This window comes from Triturus cristatus, chromosome 7, assembly GCF_964204655.1.
Source record: "Triturus cristatus chromosome 7, aTriCri1.1, whole genome shotgun sequence".
In the NCBI taxonomy this organism is placed as follows: Eukaryota; Metazoa; Chordata; class Amphibia; order Caudata; family Salamandridae; genus Triturus; species Triturus cristatus.
In genome coordinates this window covers 1,564,475,893-1,564,484,251 of record NC_140590.1, presented here as the reverse complement: position 1 = coordinate 1,564,484,251, position 8,359 = coordinate 1,564,475,893, and positions in this window count along the sequence as shown.

Genomic DNA, 8,359 nt, shown 5'->3' with positions numbered 1-8,359 from the left:
CTGACCACCTGCAGAAGAATATGCACACATTTCAACCATTCTTGTAAAGGCCGGAAGCAGCTGAGGGTCATTCAACGTGAGCATAAAATGCCAGTCAAAGTACTCATCCAGGAGGTGCCAACACGTTGGAACTCAACGTATTACATGCTTGAGCATCTGTTTGAGCAGTACATACCACTTAATGCTTATGTCATGAAAAGGTCAGGAGATCCTACTGTGAAAGGCATGACCGTTGAGATGGCCCAATGGAACCTCATCAAATGCCTGACAGAGATGCTACTTCCTTTTGAGGTCTTCACACGTGAAGTGAGCAGGGAGGACTGTACTATGGGCCAAGCTATCCCATTGTTGTACATGCTAGAGCAAGAGCTGAAGGAGGTGTCAGAAATGTACGCAGGTGTGGATGACAAAGTAGACGCATATTATTTGGCAGACACCTTAGTCGCTCGCTTATCTGACAATACAAGGATTCAAAATAACATTGTGTCACATCCACATTACATTACTGCCTCAATTTTGGATCCACTGTACAAATTATTGCTGCGCAGTAATGAAGTAATTCCTTTTTCGGAAGTGGATGTTGCCAAGTACAAAACTTTGATAGCTGAGGAAGCCACTGACTTTGAAAACGAACGGATCTTAATTAGAGGCCCGCCACCCCAGGGCAGAAAAAGTACTACAGGGCACCCAGAGTCAAGTTCTACTTCAGAGGCCGAGAGCAGTGCGTTTGCCTCCCAGCAGTCAACAACACTGCCAGCAATAACATCAACAGCACCAACAGGATCATCAGTCACATTTAAAAAAATGGCAGGTGATTAGTTTCTACGGAAAGGGTTTTGTACGTCCATGACTGATGCAAAGGCAAAAGAGGCCAAGCAAATCGGAGCACCCCTGAACATTGAGCGGATGGTTCAGGCCTATCTAGATGACACAACAGAGGTCTTCATGGAGCAAAGCCCACTGGTGTATTGGTATGGGAAAAGAAGCCAATGGCCAGTGCTCAGCAGGCTGGCGATAAAGTATGTGCCTTGCCCTGTTGCAAGTGTCTCTTCAGAGCATGTTTTCAGTGCTGCTGGTGCCATTGTTACTGTGAAAAGGACCAATCTCTCACCCAAAATCGTGGAGAGGTTAACCATGATTAAAATGAATCAACACTTTATACCACCGGAGTACAAAATACGTGAATCACAGCAGAAAGAGGAGAGCGACTTCGATGACATAAGTAGTGGGTTGTTAGACGTACTTCTGTCCGAACCACCAGAGTTTGAGGACGAGCTCCTCTTCCCTGACAACCAGGCTTTCAAATTGTTCTCCCTTCCTTTATTTTTGTGTGACTGTGTATCTGTTTTTCTGGTTCAAAATCTAATCACAACAAATCCATCAACAGTCTCCTCTTTTTATTTCCCTATTGGAGTTGCACGTCTGTGCATAACTGTCCACTCCACTCCTCAGGGTCCTGCTCCATCTTCCTTACTCTCCCTAAATACATTTCAAGCAAGCCAGACATTGGATGGAGATGGAGAATAGTACAATACATGTTGCCTCTAACAGTCCCTCAATAAGAAGTGAAACGTGACTCCAGCTATATTCTGTTTTGTTTCCAAGCCGAAAGAAACTCATCACTGACTGTCAGAAGGCTAGGCAGGCATCAGATCTGACAGCCAAAGAGAACAGCAAAAACAGGTAATGAGTGATTATTGTGAATGATGGCATGCATTGCATTGGATGCTTGCTGACTACGGATGAATGTGCATGAAGTAGAACTATACTAGTTTATCGACAAAGTAAAAGTGACTCAGGTCAAGTGACAGTTAATGTTTCCTTGTTGTTTAATAACCACATTGTACTCCTACCACTGCAGGTGCCGGCCAATATCCGTTGCAATTTTGTAATATGGAATATATTATAAACTTAATCAGTCACTACAGACTGAGTTGGTGTTGGAGAACATGTACCACACGGTCATCATCATGATGCTGCTGAGCATACTATCTTTGCACACAGTCAGTCAGTTGGATCGTAGATAATTGATGGAATAACTGCGTTTCATGGGCTGACTTAAAAGGTAAACAGTTTGAACAAGAACCACAGCAGACCTAGGCTAGATGTCCGTGTAATGGTGTGGACTGGAGTAGAGTGTAGTGGTATGAGGGACAGTGGCGCATTGATTTAGTCACTTCATTTGGAAAATGCTAGGTTGCTGCAGTGCATTTGTCTGGCTTGGTCAAAATGTAAATAAGGGGTAGGGTGCCTGGCCTGTGCCGCGGTTCTCCTGTTCTGTGGCTCTGCTGGCTCCTGAGTCCTGTCCCGTTGTTGTTGTAGCTTAATGCTGTAGAGTAGACACTATGTATCCTATCCAAGCTGCCTCAGTCTGAAAGTGTTCTCTCCAGAGTCTTGTCTTCTCTTCTTGCACTCCACTGTAATTGAGTTTATTGTTTTAAATGCAGTAATTTTGCAATACCCCGTTTGTTTTTCCATCTACACTTACAGGGCAGCCTTTAACATGTGCTATAGTGGGAGAAACAACTCACACTTACTTTACCAATCCGCATCAGGCAGGCAGTGGTACCCAAGATTGATGTGCGGAGTGTCCATGGAAGGGAGGACCAAGAGGAATGACGAGAATGATGCAACTCCACATTTGGAACAGGATAATACAGTAACTTTAGTATCATTCATCATTCGTCTTTAAATTTATTTGATTCCTTTTTTCTCTTCAATCATTACGACTGTGTGTTGTGGTTTGTTTGGTAATTGATCCCTACAACTATTTTTTCATTTCCTTTGCTAGCTTTAAAAATAAAAGCAAGCCCGGTACAGCATGTAATTTGGTTCGGTCTGAGCTCTGAGGGCGGCAGACAGGCAAGGCAAATTTCATATTAATAATTTCTTACCTGTACTGTCTCATTGGTAGTAGTTAGTAAGTACAACTCATTATCATTAACCATCAAGTTTGCTTCCTCAGCATGCATGCATTTCCTTTTTCTCACTTTATACTTTGATTTCTTTGATAATGGATCATGGTCGTCTTACAAGATTGTGTTTTACTTTTGTTGTGTCCATGCATACTGTCTGTTTTTCTTTCTCAAGCCTTTCCCAAAACCCCACTTCCCATCCATTCATCAATCCCTAACCCTCTTCCCCCGGGCTGTGTGATTTATATTGAGGTGTGATGTGACTACATTAAGGTGCCGATTCCGATCCGGTAAAAAGAAATACCGTATGACTTGCATCCGTACTTTTTTAAGTACGAGTCGCACAAGTACCGTACAAACTGGCAAGTACGAATGGGACGTGAAAAATAACTACGAATAGTGTTGGGAAAAGTTTACGAGCGTGTGTCGGAAAGTGACCACGTCCGAATATCCACTGGAAAAGTGTACGAAAGTGATCCAGACAGTTTCACGTACAAATCGTAAAACACGAGTCCGAGCGCGCAAGTACGATCCCGACCGCCCGTCCGAAAACCCATTCGCACGGAAAAAGGCCCGTACGGAGCCAACGCTGAAGCACACAAGTACACGGGTACATCCATGCCCGTGTACGAGCCGCACAGCCCCCCCAATACATCTGCACCTTACACCACCCTGTCCGCACTATACCCCCAGCCCCCCCCACCGCATTAACTTGCCGTACACCAACCCCGAACCCAGCACCCTCACACACCATCGCGAATGTACTGTGCCACCCAACGCGAAATCACACATACAGAACCAGGACAGTGGAAAACAGCACAAGGAGGTCCAAAGCGACTCGCACAAATACACAAAACACATTCACACTAAAAAACACAACTCAATGACATCCAAACTGCCCAACAGAGGCCCCAAACACAACCACCTCTTATAACACACCCACCAAAATTCAAACACAGCCACACCCAACAATGGACCAATAAAAAGGGCCCACACACACAAACCATGAGCCCTTGCAACAGACCTACTGCGGACAGAGCTCACACACAAACCAGCCCACAGAACTCATACCTTTGCTACCCCGCCACTCACACACCTTCACACAACCTCCCCCACAAACATCCCCCTCTGCACAGTCACACACACACACATTCACACCCACACACCCACAACCGCCCACACCCCACACCAAGCCCACAGACAAGAATCCAAAGTTCACTACGGCGGAGCTGGAGATCCTCGTCGACGAAGTCATCAGAGTCGAGCCACAGCTGTTTGAAACAATGGTCAGACAGACCAGCATATCAGAAAAATCTGCCATGTGGCAGAGGATCATCGACTAGGTGAATGCTGTTGTGCTCGCTCGAAGAACCAGGCATGAATGCCAAGCCAGGTGGTACGATCTGCGCAGGGCGGTCAAGAGGAAGATGAACGAAGAACATGCCCAGGCCAACATCACTGGAGGTGGGCCGCCCCGCAGACGCGTACAGTACCATCCCTGGGAGGAGAGGGTGATGGCCATGCTACCACCGGTGGGAGTACACGGAGTGGACAGAGTCGCAGAGCCTGGTGAGTACAAAAACAACTCATGTAACTTGGGGGAATGGCATCCACACTCCAACCACCAGAGGCGCAACTATAGCAAAATTTCGGGGGAGGCTAAGAAAAATTGCATTGGGGGGATGAATCTTGTAAGCCATAGGCAGAGTGGAGCTGCAGGGGCAGTCAAAGGGGTGAAACAACCGCGAGGCCTCATTAACACGCAAATGGCCTCTGAAAGACCTGTGAAGTGTTCGGGTGCGGCTGTGAGCGCACCGGGAAGCTGTCTCATCCCGAGCTGCCACACACGATGGGGGTGGGGTTGAAGCCCTGTGAGTCCAATGGCTGTTGCGCGCCTGCCAACCACAACAAATGCATGCACCCACCCCCAAGCACTCACCGCACACAACCACACTCAATAACCATGGCCATGCCACGAACGTCACCATTCACCCTTCACAAATCAAGGCAAGGCCATGTCCAAGGCCACAACAACCACAAACACAAGACAGGATGTCCGGGAGGCTGGGAGGGTGGGCCCCACACAACACATCGTGAAAATGAGACTCAGACACCAATGTCCCAGCCCATATGGCATAGGGACATACCCATGCACAATGCACAGGGACTGGCAAACTACTAACAAGGTCGCTGACACTGGGCCCTGCTGTATGCAGCACAAGGCCCTCCTGGGACCACTGTACACTCAAACACCAAATCCACAAGCACAGGCAACCAGCACAGGAACCCACACACACTGTCATGCCAGCACTCACCATGAGGGGACACACACATCACCTGGGAGACCCAATGACGACTCACACAACACACCACAGCACGGCAGGTCACCCCCCCCCCCACAAGCACACCCCCCCGGGCAGGCAACGGATACACCCACTCCCACAATGGACATGTGACACAACAAGACCAATCCGGAGCCAAGTAAGCATCAGAGCCAGGCGGGCAACTACAGCCAACTTCCGGGGGGGGGCAGTAAAAGATTGGGGGGGGTAAATCAACCAGCCCTAGGCAGAGTGGCTGTAAGAATGGGTGAAAACACAACAGAAGCCGAATGTTCGAGTAAATGGTCTACCATACACCTATGAAGTTCTTGGGTCCGGATGCAATTAGACGGACGCCAGCCCGCGAGGCTGTCTCAGCCGGGATGACACACATGACGGGGGGGGGGGCAAGCCCGGTTAGCCCAATGGGTGTTGCGCGCCTGATCAGAGCCAACTATCTACAGGCCACACACTCAGGAGAACATCCCAAACTGTCCCCCGCAACATACCCATCCCCAAGTGGACACTGAGAGGAATGCCAGGGACATCCAAATACCTGGGGGAACTGTGCCAACTTGAATATACATGAAACATGGATGTGGCATGAAACAGCATTAACATTGTCCCTCTCTCACACACAGGGCGACGTCAACCATCTCCCCCCAACACTGGGGGGGAAGATTCACAGTCCCAGACACCGCGTGACGACGATCCCGCCGGCAGCGACGACTCTCACCACTCCGTGGATTACCCCGACCAACCTGGCCCCTCTGGTGTACAAGCTCCTGCAGCACCTGCGTCAGGTACATCTGTGCCAACCACCACCCCCCTTCCCGCCACATCCCAGGACACACCCAGGATCCCTGCTCGCACTGAACAACACAGCCAGTCTGACCGGGAGGGACAACGTTCCGCGGGCACCCAGGAGGAGGCAGACAACCCTGCCGATGCCATCCCTCAGGGGTCCCGTAGACCAGATGTTCCCACAACGGCAGGCCAGGCACGTGTGGGCAGGGGTGGTGGGAGTGGAGGCAGGCGGAGGCGCGAACCTGACCAGCCAGCTCAGGACCCCGGTATGGCCCACCTACGCAACATCCTGGACTCATACCGGCGTGACACCAGAGGCATCGACCAGGCCGTGGTCATACTTTCTGGGATGCAGGGGACCCTCAATGAGATCAAGAACCTGCAGGTCGAGCATCATGCCAGTCACCAACAACTACTAGGAGAGATGGAGGCAAGACAGGCTGAGCTCCTGGCGGTGCACAGGGACGTGAGCAAATCACTCCGTCAGATCGCCCAAAGTCTGGCAAACCCTCCCTGTGCCACCAGGCGTAGACCAGCACCAGACACAGGGAGGGAGGAGGAGGAGGATTCATCTGATTGGAGCGTCCCTAGCATCGTCAAGGCCTGCATCTGTTGTCCCCGTAGGAAAGTGGGTCGTCCACGTAAGAGACCGTGAGAGTCAGCGGACCATCCCCATCTCCCAGGTCACCTGGCCTGGCACCTGGCCCTCGGGCGCAACAGCATCACCTCACCCAATGACATTCTTTGCCACATGGACTCGCTGGTCCCAGTCTGACCAATGACGACCAAAAAGGATGCCATCTCCCCCAGTGAACTTTGGATTCTATTCCCCCGGCTGTGCACCTTAGCACATCTTCCAAATGACGCACCCCACCTACAATAAAGTCACATTGTTCTGCACATGAGATGTTGCTGTCATTTAGCATTATTGTACGACATATGTGTGTGGAAATGTCTAACTATGCGTGAGTGTTGACCCAACTCAGGACTGTTGGACTTGGCCCTTCTGGCAGGTTCACCCCTGAACTTTTTGCCTTTTATTGGTGACTTGGTGTGGTGATTTTCTTGGTTTCTGCGCACTTTCCCTGTGTCCCAGGGTAAAGTGCGTGCGTGCTCTGAGTGCATGTGGTGAGATAGGCCTGCCCTCCCATAGGAATGCATGGGGAATGTATGTGTCCCTGGTAGTTCCTGATGCGTGGGGTGTGCAGGCCCGAGTTTGGTATGTGCGGACTCGTGGGAGTGAATGCTGCGCGATGATGTGTGCGGCGTGCATGTACCTAGTGTGGAAGTGCGACTTCTAGAAGTGGGCACTTCTGTGTGCAGTGCGTCTGGCGTGTGATTGGCTGGAGCTGGCTGGTGAGCCTGACTCCAGGAGTCTGGTTGGGTCTGCCCCAGTGGTGAGTGTGAGATTAGCATGCTGATGGCTGGGGAGGAGTGCACCTTGGACCTGAATAGGGCAGGGTTTTCCCCACACACTGCTGGCTCCGCCCCCTGTGGTGCGACTGACGACCCTAGCCCTGCCAGTGAATAGAGTGAGGGGCTGAGCACATCAAGGGTGCTCCCCAACCAGCTGCGACTGGTTTTCCCCCTCACCCTGAACCCAGAACAATAGGGATTTGGTGTATAAAAAGGGGCTGTGTCCCCTTACAAAATGTTCTCGTTCTGTACTTGAATCTACCAGGGGCGTGCTGCTGCTGGGGCCCAGGGGAAGGCTTGCCTCCCTGGGCCCTGCCCAGCCCCTGGATGCCCTGGACGCTAAAGGACTTCTGGGACTATTCTTTGTGCCATTGCCCCTTACTTTCTAAAGGCCTCTTTGCTGGAGGTTTTTGCTCCCTTTCTTTATGCCTCCAGGACTTGTGACCTAGCGCCTGAAATGCGCTATCTCTTCCCCCAGGAAGGAGGAACATGTGGGCCTGGGCAGCGCTGGGCTGCGATCGCCGCTGAGGGAATCCCGACGTAGGGATTCCCCCGTAATGCTGGTCTCGCGGGTGCCCACCCCGCTGCCTTTGCGTTAATTCTATGCAGGTGCCCACCCTGCGTCTTCGTGCTTCAGGAGGGATACGGGTGCCTACCCCGCTTATGGAGTCATGTAAAAATGACGGGTGCCCACCCCGCACTTTGCCCGCCAAAGAGATCACCGCCGCGGCCCGAGCTGCATTTAAAAACGGCCGCCGAGTCCGCGGCCTGCCCGGTTGTGGGCGGGGCCGCGGGACGGAAGCGGAAGTGCCGCCATTGTCCCCGGAGCCTCGCAGGCTCCACCAGAGAAGTCCCGGTCCCGAGATGGGGGACTGGGCGAAGACCGGCGCCTCCAGGGAC